Raw genomic sequence first — 12,023 nt, 5'->3', positions numbered from 1 at the left:
GAAGTTTGTTACGTAAGCTAATTTGTAAGTTACGTATATCTTTTACTAATAAAAACATTCGTAAAAAAATAAAAGTTCTTTTTGCCTTTTTAAGTAACCAAAAACTTGGAGGGCAACTAGGACTCCCCCTATTCCTTTTTTCTCGATATCATTCGATTAAAACTATGAGAAAGCCATTTACCCAAAAATATATATGCAAATTTCGTTTGAATTATTCATATGCAGAGAACCCAAATCAAAACATGCATTAATTCAAAAATGTTCAGAAATTAAATAAAAAAACAAGTTTTTTTCACTGAAAGTAAGGAGTGATATTGAAACTTAAAGTGAATAGAAATACTTCGTATATAAAAGGGGCTGCTTCCTCCTCAACACCCGTACGAAAACAAGAAAGGAAATAAAAAATGAAAAATAAAATAGGTGAAAAACGAGGATTTTGTCAGCCAGTAGCAAAATATGAAAAACAAGCAAATATTTCGACAAGGACCTCCGCCAAGTCGTCCTCAGCGCTCAAAAAAATAAGAAAGAGGAAAAAGAAAAAAGAAACAAAAAAAGCAAAGCCTAATCTTCTTAAGTGAACTGTACGAGAGGAAAAAAGACACTGAATCAAACAACAAAAACCAACTTGAAATCAATGAAAGAGAAGTTACCAATTAGATTGAATAAGTATCCTATGCCTTGCAACAGATTTCGCCTGTCTACAATTTCAGATTTCATTATATATGCGGACAGGTTGTCTTAAATTAGACTGGGCGAAAATATTCATCGAGTCTTTTGATATTAAATTGTTACAAATTGGGCTTAAGGTAATATCTCCCGTGTCTCTATTTATAGCCAAATTTCTATTTATATGTTTGTTGTTTTTTTTTTATCTCAACTGCCTCTTTAAAAGATTGTGGTAGGCAATTTTACGGTAGATATTTAAAGTTGCCTCTTCAAAAAGAACTAACGTATTATTCTTTCCCGAGTTGAAAGAATGTTCAACTTTTTGTTCAGTTTTGAAAGAAACAGAGAGATTGTGTTTTTTTTTTCCAAGTTTGTCGCTGAGTTTCGAGACGTATGGTAATGTAGTGAAAGTTTTTTTCTCAATTGCCAGTGTAACTGAATCAAGGGGGACGGGCTCCCTATTTTCCTGTTTTACCTTTTTTAATCGGTTATCTATTATATTTTCATGAGATTGATTGGGTAGGCCTTGCAGAATAGAATATCTTTAACGTAATCTTACTCGAATTTTAGATGATTACGTGAACCTATTTTTAGAACCCTGTCGACTAAAGAAATTACTACCCTTTTTTTACACAAGGAGGGTGATTTGACGAGAAATGTAGATATCGATCATTATGGATCGGCTTTCTATATATAAAAAATTCAAGGAAAGGACTATTTTTATAATTACAGCATCCAAAAAATGGAGCTTTCCTGAATCTTCCAGTTCTATTGTGAATTGAAGATTCGAATGAAAAGAATTCAAATGTGCCAACAAATCTTTTAGAGAGTCCTGACCATGTTCCCAAACAGCAAGAATATCATCAACGAAACGAAACCAGAGAGAGTCATTTAAGGGGAAACTATTCAAAGCAGACTGTTGTATGAAATCCATGTAAAAATTTGCCAAAAAAGTAGAAAAAACAGTGCCCATGGGTTGGCCCTTAATCTGAAGGAAAATTTTTTCTCGAAACATAAAATATAAAGAGAACTTGTTGCAAAGACGCACAAGTGTCATTATTGTGTCAATTTCCAAGGTTTTATAATCTGACCAAGCAGAATTTTCCTCTAATTTTCTTTGTAAGGCCTGTTCACATTTATGGACATCGCATGAAGTGTACACGGAAACTGCATCAAAACTAGATAAGATATTTTTTATGGCACTTGGTATTAACCAAGTGACATTTAGCAATCGCAAATTCTCTCGGTCTGTTGGTCTGTCTGTCGGTCCCGGTTTTGCTACTTTAGGCTCTTCCAGGTAAGCTAGGACGATGAAATTTGGCAGGCGTACCAGGGACCGGACCAGATTAAAATACAAATAGTCTTTTTCCCGATTTGACCATCTGGGGGGGGGAGTGGGGGCCCGTTAATTCGGAAAAAATAGAAAAATTGAAGTATTTGTAACTTACGAACGGTTGATCAGATCTTAATGAAATGAGCTGTTATTTTAAATCCCGACCAGATCTGGTGACATTGGGGGGGGGGGGGAGTTGGGGGGAGGGAAAACCAAAAATCTTGGAAAACACTTAGAGTGGAGGGGTCGGGATGAAACTTGGTGGGAAAAATAAGCACACGTCCTAGATACATGATTGACATAAACGGAACGGATACGCTCTCTTTTGGGTAGTTGGGAGGGGGGGGGGGTAATTCTGAAAAACTAGAAAAAATGAGGTATTTTTAACTTACGAACGAATGATCGGATCTCAATGAAATTTCATATTTAGAAGGATGTCGTATCTCAGAGCTCTCATTTTAAATACCGACCAGATCTGGTGACATTGAGGGGGAGTTGGGAGGGGAAACCTAAAATCTCGGAAAACACTTAGAGTGGAGGGATCGGGATGAAATGTGGTGGGAAAAATAAGCACAAGCCCTAGAAACATGATTGACATAACCGGAACGGATCTGCTCTCTTTGGGGTAGTTGGGGGGGGGGGGTTAATTCTGAAAAATTAGAAAAAGAGGTATTTTTAACTTACGAACGGGTGACCATATCTCAATGAAATTTGATATTTAGAAGGATATCGTGTCTCAAAGCTCTTATTTTAAGTCCCGACCGGATCTGGCGACATTGGGGGGAGTTTGGGGAACCTAAAATCATGGAAAATGCTTAGATTGGAGGGATCGGGATGAGATTTGGTGGAAAAAATAAGCAGAAGTCTTAGATACGTGATTTACATAATTGGAAAGGATCCACTCTATTGGGGGGGGGGTTAATTCTGAAAAAATAGAAAAAAAATGACGTATTTTTTACTGACGAAAGAGTGATCGGATCTTCATGAAATTTCACATTTAGAAGGACCTCGTAACTCAGATCTCTTATTTTAAATCTCAACCGGATCCAGCGTCATTGGGGGGGGGGGGAAGTTGGGGGACCAGAAATCTTAGAAAATACTTAAAGTGGAGAGATCAGGATGAAAATGGATGGGAAGAATAAAAACCTGTCTAAGATAAGTGACTGACATAACTGGACCGGATCTGCTCTCTTTGGTGGAGAGGGGGGGGGGGTAATTTTGAAAATTAAGGTATTTGTAACTTACGAAAGGGTGACCAGATCTTAATGAAATCTGATATTTAGAAGGATCTTGTGCTCTAAAGCTCTAATTTTAAATTCTGACCAGGTCCTGTGACATTGGGGGGGAGTTGGAAGGGGAAACCGGAATTATTGGAAAACGTGAAATTTTGGTTATTTTTATCTTATGAATAGGTGATCGGATCTTACTGAAATTTGATATTTAGAAGGAATTCATGTCTCAGAGCTCTTATTCCAAATCCCGACCAGATCTTTTGACATTGGGGAAATAATGAAAAACACTTGGAGTGGAGGAATTGGGATGAAGCTTGGTGGATGGAATAAGCAAATGTCCTTGACGCGTGATTGACGTAACCGTACTGGATTCGCTCTTTTTGGGGGAGTTGGGGGGGGAAGGGTTCAGTGATTTGGCGAGTTTGGTGCTTCTGGACGTGCTAGGACAATGAAAATTGGTAGGCGTATCAGGGAGCTGCACAAATTGACTGGATAAAGTCGTTTTCCCAGATTCGACCATCTGGGGGGCTAAAGGGAGAGGAAAAATTACAAAAAATGAGGTATTTATAACTTACGAGTGGGTGATCGGATCTTAATGAATTTTTATTCAGTTTATTCAATTTTTATTAGTTAATTCGTCAGTTGCGTATATTTTTTACTAGTGAAAACGTTCGTAAAAAATTGAAAGTTCTAGTTGCTTTTTTCAGTAATCAAAAAACTGGAGGGTAACTAGGCCTCCTCCCTCGCTTTTTTTTTCTAAAAATCTTCCGATTAAAACTATGAGAAAGCCATTTAGCCCAAGAAAATTAATAGGCAAATTTCGTTTTAATTATTTATGTAGGGAGAGCCATGATCAAAAGATGAATTAATTCAAAAACGTTCAGAAATTAAATAAAAAAAACAAGTTTTTTTAACTGAAAGTAAGGAGCGACATTAAAGCTTAAAACGAACAAAAATTACTTCGTATATGAAAGGGGCTTTTCCTCCTCAACGCCCGCTTTTTATGCTAAAGTTTTTTACTGTCTTAAAAAGTAGAGTTAAGAGAAAGAGTCAAACTTTAGCGTAAAGCGCGGGGCATTTAGGATGAAAAGCCTCTTTCATATACGAAGTAATTTCTGTTTGTTTTAAGTTAAGAGGCCTTAATCAGTTCAATGCACAGCTTAGATACCAATATTGCACAGCTATTGGTATCTAGGCTGTGGTTCAATTAGATAAGGGTTCTCTCTTTTTGGTGCAATTACATTACTTTAATCCGGTATTGTTTTGAGATTTTTCTATACCAACAATTACACCAGCGTGCAAAACACGCTCTGATGCAAGTAGATTATGCCATGTCGAACCAGTTGCATATCAAAACGTTGATTCATATTGAATAAGAGTCGAAAAAATTCGAAAAGTTTTGATTGTGTTATCTGATCGATGCTTGGGACAAACTACATTGTAAGAAATGCACGCCCAAATTGTGGAGCTGCGCGAGAATCCACCTCCGAAAGACCTACCTTTTGTTAACACCACAAACTATTAATAATTCAAAAAATATGAAACTTTTTCAAACAGTTCGTGGCAACGAACTGTTTGAAAGGAGCGACCCGGCTCAATAGTAACTGAAACTCTAAAAAACGGGATTTTGATATCAATAGTTTTTTTATTGTTGCAAGGAGAACTGTTACAAAGAGTCAAACTTTAGCGTAAAGAGCGGGACGTTGAGGAGGGGACGGCTTCTTTCATATACGGAATAATTTCTGTTCGTTTTAAGTTTTAATGTTGCTCCTTACTTTCAGTAGAAAAAATTGTTTTTCATTTAATTTTATAAAAAAGACGCCATTGTTTCCTTACTGTAAAAGATTTCGCTTGTCTTCTCCCTGTAAAATTTACGCGAGAGTTCCCCGTGCTGTAGGTAATCAAATTAGAAGGCTACTGTATTTCAGTTCTTACTATTTTGTTCTGTAAATTTTCCGTTTGGCTCTAACCGACATATGAGCAACAAGTTTCATATATTTTGTTTTTATAAACGCTACAGGTAATGCGATCCCTGCCCGACCCAAAGTTCAGACGAGACTAATTATTCATAAATATAAAATTCGGAATAAATTAGGGGGCTGAATGTAGAATGTCACAAGAAAAAAAAATGTGCATACTTGCGGGACTGTATCCAGAAGTTTTGTTCGGGGGAGAGAGGTGGGTGGAAGAGTAAGTCAAAAGAACTTTTTGGGGGAGGGGGTAATGTTTTACCCCTATTTTAAGTCCAGTTTACGAGTTATAGAAGTATTTTGTAGTTGTTTAGGAGAAACAGTTTTTCCCATGTATTTTACGACCAATTTAAGAGTCTAAGAAGTGCTTTAAGGGGGGAATAGGTTCAAAATCGGTAACACCCACCCCTGGATGTGTCCCTGTTCGATTGGATACATATTTCTACTCTTTAATTGTGGGCATGTTCAATCTTGACGTATGAAAATTCTTTTTGATTTTATGGGGGTCAACAATTACAAAACAAAGAAAGAAAAAGAATGAGCATCTTAGAACTAGATAGCCGTTTCTGGCTGAGCATTCTATTTTATTTGCTCAGTTATAAATCATAAAAGTAATATAATTTGAAAGCAAGAAGAAAAATGAAGCAACGTTTTAAAAGAAATTATTGTCAGTAACAACATTTAGCATAAAAGCATAAAAGTAATGTAACTTAAAAGAAAGAAGAAAAACAAAGTATAAATTTAAAAGAAATTACCTTAACGTGCAGCAACATGCCTGCAATATTAGGAGCCCCTTCCCTTCTCCGATCATCCGCATCCTTTCCAACGGTTTGGATGGCCAGCAGTTAAAATGGGAAAAAAAAAATGGTCAAGTTCCCTTTGGATCTTGCGACCTTTCGGAACAATAACAAATATATATACGCTTTTCATGTCAGATCATCTCAACCATGGAGCCATAGGCTACTGTTGCTTTGCCTACTTAATCACGCTCCCGTTGTCAATACAACTTCCTTTGATGGCAATTATCTATTTTTCGGAAGTAATTCTAAAATTGAACTCGTGGTATTGTAACATGTGAGAATCTTATAACAAATTATATCAGGAAGCTACTGTAGCCACACTGTGAAGCTCTGCTAATGATGAATGAGAAAAAAGCGCCTCTGCTATCCTCGCAATCATCTCAGAAATAAACTCCTTTAGTGCTTCACTTGCTTGTGAGTGACGTCAAATGTGAAATGAAATGAATGAAGTGTAATTGGTTGTTTATATTATTCGGTCAGTTTTGGTTTGGTTTTGGCGTTGTTAAGGTTTTGTTTTGATGGTTGTATTGTGTTGAAAATATGGACGAAAATAATGCCATACATTCAAGGCAGTGCTTCCACTCTCGAATCTCAAAATTCGGGGACAAGTTTAAAAAATTCGGGGAGTTTTCGGGGACAAGTCTTCAAGATTCGGGGGATTTTCGGGGGCACGTTCAAGATGAAATTACGTTGCCAAAAATTTGGGAGCCAAAAATGGTTAGAGCTTCATTTTCAAGCTCAAGCTAGTATATCAAGTTTTTTTTTTCAGAGTAGGTTTTAGAGCCAGAGTACGGGATTGGAACCCATAGCTAAAAACGATTTTTGCTGATATTACGGACAAAACCTCAAAACTGTGTTCAAACTAAAAAAATAGGCTGAATTACGCTCTGAAACTGTGTTGCTTTAGGCTTTATATTATCTTTGCTGCTTTATTCTCTTAGCCCAAAACAAGACTTTTATGTCATTTATCTTCAGAAAAACAACAAAAATCAAGCATAGAAAGGCAATAATCGCATACACAGTAATAACAAGTAGAATTATTTCTCCAAATTAATGAATATTCTTTGGCAAGCAAACATGAACTTGCACCTGTAATTTAAAAAAAAAAAAATACCTGAAAGCAAGGAGCAACAGTAAAAATTAAAACGAATAGAAATAATAACATAATAAGGGGATTGCCCCCTCTGAACACCCGACTATTCATGCTGAAGTTTTTTAGTACTTAAGCTTCTCATTGTTCTGTTTAAACTCCAATTATGTTTCGGGAGTCAGAATCGACACTAAATTCCAACTTAAGCGTAAAAAAAGAGGGGACGATCTCCTTCAAATATGTAATATTTTTTGTTTATTTTAGTGTTGCTCCTTAGGCGTAATTTCAGACGGAAAAAAACCTTTGTTTTATTTCAAATGTTTTTTTAAATGCCAGAAAATCCAGCTCCAACTCCAAGGAAAAAATGTTCCTCTCCCCGGAAAAATAGTCTAGACAATTCAGTACCATTAAAAATTTATCTCGGACTATTACCCTTAACATCTGCACGCGTAAGATTAGGTTTACAAAGAAAAACCTAAAATAATAAAAAGAATTTTGTTTCAGAATTCAGGCCAATCCTCCCAGTGTAAAATTTCCCCTCAAAATTTTATCCCTCTGAAATATGTTTCCCAATGGAAAGTTCTCCCTGCGGAAAATCCTCCAGCAGAAAGTTCAATCCTTTATCCGAAAAAAGAATGTATACTTCCAAATAGCAGATATTATACGTAAACAATGGGCAAATTATATATTTTCAAGACCTTTCCTCAGGTGCTGTGGGAGGTAAAATTAACTCCAAAGGCAAAGTTATTGGATACCTCAATTAGGCTGAACAAAATGGCTACGGTATCTCTAAATTTTGATCAAACGAGTTTGGGGGGAAGGGGGCATATTTGCGATAATCACGGAAAAATACATCTGCTGGGAAAGTCCGCATTTTTGAAGATAGGAGCTTTAACCCTATACAGTTGCGTTCTCTGATTCGCTGAACCAGATGATGTTATTGTCGTTTCCCCTTTTTTTCAAAAATTAAACAAATTTTCTCAGGCTTGTAGTCTTTGAAGAGTAACACTGGACTTAAAATATCTTATATATTTGGTACCAGTATAATAAGTCAATCCTTTTGATATGTCTGTTGTTTTTTTGAGTTTCGGTTACTATTGAGCAAGGACAGATCCAGGATTTTCTTTAAGGAGGGGGAGGGAGCATAAAAGGTTGCTCTGATAAACTTGAGAACAAATAAATGTCTGCAATTTAAAGGGAACCTCGACAACTATGCGCCGTAGGTAGGTAGTGGAAATGGTCGTAATATAATCCAAAAACCTGGTGAGGGTTAAAGTTCTAATAAAGCTGTTGAAATTGAAATGGTATAAAATATTGATACAAAAATGGTAAGTTATAACAAGAGCAAATAGCTCATATGGCACTTGTGACGAGGCCAGAAGAGCCAAGAGCTCATATGGTATGAGCTCTAACAAAATTTTAAGAATCAACAGATTGATTTAAAAGTAAAATTAGAGGCTTAATGCCGGTCGGGAATTAAAATAAGAGCTCTGAGTCACGATGTTCTTCTAAATGTCAAAATTCATTAAGATCCGATCACTCACTCAAAAGTTATAAATACCTCATTTTTTTCTAATTTTTCCTCTCCCTTTAGCCCCCCAGATGGTTGAATCAGGGAAAACGACTTTATCAAGCCAATTTGTGGAGCTCCCTGACACACCTACCAATTTTCATCGTCCTAGCACGTCCTGAAGCACCAGGCTCGACAAAGCACTGAACCCCACCCCCTAACTCCCCCAAAGAGAGCGGATCCAGTCCAGTTACGTCAATCACGTATCTAAAACATTTATAAGCGTTTTCCAAGATTTCCAATTTCCCCCTCCAACTCCCTCCAATGTCAACAGATCTGGTCGGGATTTGAAATAAGAGCTCTGAGACATGAGTTCCTTTTTAATATCAAATTTCATTAAGATCCGGTCACCCGTTCTTAAGTTAAAATACCTTAATTTTTCCAAATTAACAACCCCCAGCTCCCCCAAAGAGAACGGATCCGTTCCAAATATGTCAATCTCGTTTCTATAGCTTGTGCTTATTCTTCCCAACCAAGTTTCATCCCGATCCCTCCACTCTAACCCTTTTCCAAGGTTTTAGGTCCCCCCGCCAAATCCCAGCGATGTCACCGGATCCGATAGGGATTAAGATAACAGCTCTGAGACACGATATCCTTCCAAACATCAAATTTCTTTAAGATCCGATCACCCTTTCGTAAGTTAAAAATACCTCATTTTTTTTAATTTTTCCGATTTAACTTGGTAGATACCAAGTGCCATAAAAACTTATTAAAACCAGGTAAAATACAAATAACTTTCGTCCTAACCCAAACCAGAGCAAACTTTCCCAACCAAAAATCCACCACATCACGTGGGGGGTTCGTGCCCCCCACTCCCCCTCCCATGATACCGCCACTGTTATTGAGCCACGTTGCTCCTTAGTAACAGTCTGTTACCATGAACTATCTCTGATGACTGCCATATTTACATAGAACCTTAAATGCTGAATAGAGACAAAATCATCAGATATTTGGTCTATTATCATATAAAATAAATCAATGAAAATCACTTCAAAGTATTCTGTTTTTCGTGCTCTGAAATCAAAATAGGAATGAGCGATTTAAAACGATAATCAGCTAGAAAAATTAGAAGAGTGTGACAAAATTGGCTTACTATTAAATTGGAAGTCTAGAGATAATCGTAGCTTTTTCTTTGGCAGTTGTATCAGCCTTAACATATGACAACATTTTTGCCATTACTATATTCACAATAAAGAGGAGAAAATAATAAGAGAGGAGGAATCCGCATCCAATAGTTTCATTCCCATTTTGGTTTGCAAAATGGAGTTTTCAATACCATACGTTCGCCAGCGTACCATAATATAAAGGTGCAAAACAATATTAAGATTGTGGAAAGAACAGAAAGCTTTCCAATGACTCTATTTTCGTGTAGATTAAGGGAAAAGAAAGAAATTCGGGGAGTTTTCGGGGATTCGGGGAACGTCATTTTCTTTCGGGGATTTTTCTAGAGTTTCGGGGAAATCCCCGAAAATTCGGGGAAAGTGGAAGCACTGATTCAAGGATAGTAGATGAAACTTATGACGTTTATTGGTCAAATATTTTCTTTTATGGTATGTCAAAGGCTTATATTTATTTCTGCACGGTGTTAATTTAGAGAAATATAGGAGAGGGACAAAAAAAAATTTTTAAAGTCTAGGTTGACAATGTTTTTTTTTTTTTTCAATGAAAACGCAAAAGAAAACACTTCTATGAAAATGCCAAAAAAGCCAAAGAAAAATATGCAACGGAAAATCCCCCCAAAATTTTGAAATTTAGGGGAGAGGCAATGCTTCATTTACTGATGAGAGTGGGCATTGGCAGATCCAGAGTGTTATCTGGAATAACTTTTTTTGCTCGATAAATCCGTATAGATGTAGATTGTGTGGTTAAAATGCAGCCTAGACAAGTGGGGGCACTGGCGGATCCAAGGGGCCGGGAGGACCACGGGCCATCTCCAAGAATTTTTTGGCGCCCTCTTATCCTGTTTTTCTTCTTTTTTATTCCTTTTTTTTGAATAAGTTTGTCAATTTGGTCAATTATTGGCACCTGGGCCCCTCAAGATTTTGCTCATTGGCACCCTTTTCGAACTGGGCCTCCCCCAAGATTTTTCTCTAGATCCATCCCTGAGTAGGGGGGTGGTCTTCCCATGGATCCACCACTAGTGGTTTATGGGTAGACCAAGCAGCGAAAAAGGCCAAACTAGAGAACATCTATTGAACGGTAAAATTTAATATCTCGAAAATAAGAAGATTTTGAAAGTTTAGGAGAGAAGTGCCTTCTTGGGATGGGAAGTCTTGTGGAAGAATTGAGTTTTGAACCGAATAACAAACCGAAGAGGCGGTAGACAGGTCCCCATAGATGTATGCGAATTTTGCTAATTGTCTAGCTACGGAGTAGTGAGCTTTGTAATTGTTACGAGTAAAAGCCTGAACAATCAATGGCAGCTCCATTAAAACAAGCATGAATACTTACGTATATAATTCCTAATAGTGTATGAGTTTACTCTATCACCCTTGAAGCGATACTATATATGCTTCCAACATATTTTGCGGGACTCTTCTTGTTATTTTATGGGAAACAGGTTTAGTGGTTGGCACCTCCAGAAGGAAAAACTACAAAATTTTGAAAATCACTTAGGAAAATTCTAAAAAAAACTAGCATTCCTAGAAGGCCCATCACTTTAACCCCTCCCCCCTAATGTGCAAACATGTAGCCCAAATAACATTATTAGTTTTTTTTCGATTGTTGCCATTGCCCTTGCTTGTTTGGCGTTAAATAAATTTGAAGATAAGAAATCGCCTATAGAAAATTGATTGAGTATGATTAATTCAGGCTGTTTATTTGCACGTTGGGAAGAGGGGGCCGGTGAAGAAAATTGATACGTTTTTTTGGGAGTGATCTAAGACCTTATTTTAGAAATCTTAAAAATAGTTTTCAGAATTTTATAATGTTTTCTTCTGGAGTGTTTCCTTCCAACTACTAAAATAGTTGCTGTTACGGCCAATTGTCAGGAAGAAAAGAATAGAAATAAGGAAGTATTTATATTTGACAGGGTTTCTTTCAAATGTGTCCCTATGTTTAGCAAATACTGTGAACCTTCTTATATCTATGTCGACTTTGGGAATAGAAATAATGATTATATCGATGGTGTCCATTTAGTTCGTCGAATGAGAGAAAGGTCTAAACAGTTGCTTTGAGCTTCTGTCAGCACCCCCTTAATCGTATGGGTCTTTAAAAACTTTTAAATCTGAATTTTATTTCTAATATTCAAGTTGGATTGTCCTCTTTCCTTTGATTTGATTGTATATTAATCAAAAAACGAGATTAAGCGGCCAGGAATCTCATTTGCGATATTCCTTTTTCAAATGTTAATGATTGCATTA

The 12,023-nt window shown here is 36.8% G+C and overlaps 1 protein-coding gene across 2 annotated transcripts in view; it reads right to left on the bottom strand.

Annotated features, from left to right (window-relative positions):
• The window catches only part of LOC136027271 (uncharacterized), a 134,036-nt gene extending 122,878 nt beyond the window's left edge, over nucleotides 1–11,158 (bottom strand). Inside the window, exon 1 of one of the 2 annotated variants that reach the window (XR_010617557.1) lies at nucleotides 11,113–11,158. The gene's annotated coding sequence lies outside the window, so the exon portion shown is untranslated. Of the gene's footprint in view, nucleotides 1–5,956; nucleotides 6,575–11,112 lie in introns of those variants that run through there. The other variant, XR_010617558.1, reaches the window with a different exon arrangement.
• Between the last annotated feature and the right edge of the window lie 865 nt (nucleotides 11,159–12,023).

This window comes from Artemia franciscana, chromosome 5, assembly GCF_032884065.1.
Source record: "Artemia franciscana chromosome 5, ASM3288406v1, whole genome shotgun sequence".
In the NCBI taxonomy this organism is placed as follows: Eukaryota; Metazoa; Arthropoda; class Branchiopoda; order Anostraca; family Artemiidae; genus Artemia; species Artemia franciscana.
Note: the sequence above shows the minus strand (reverse complement) of the source record. Positions and strands in the feature narration are given on the sequence as shown.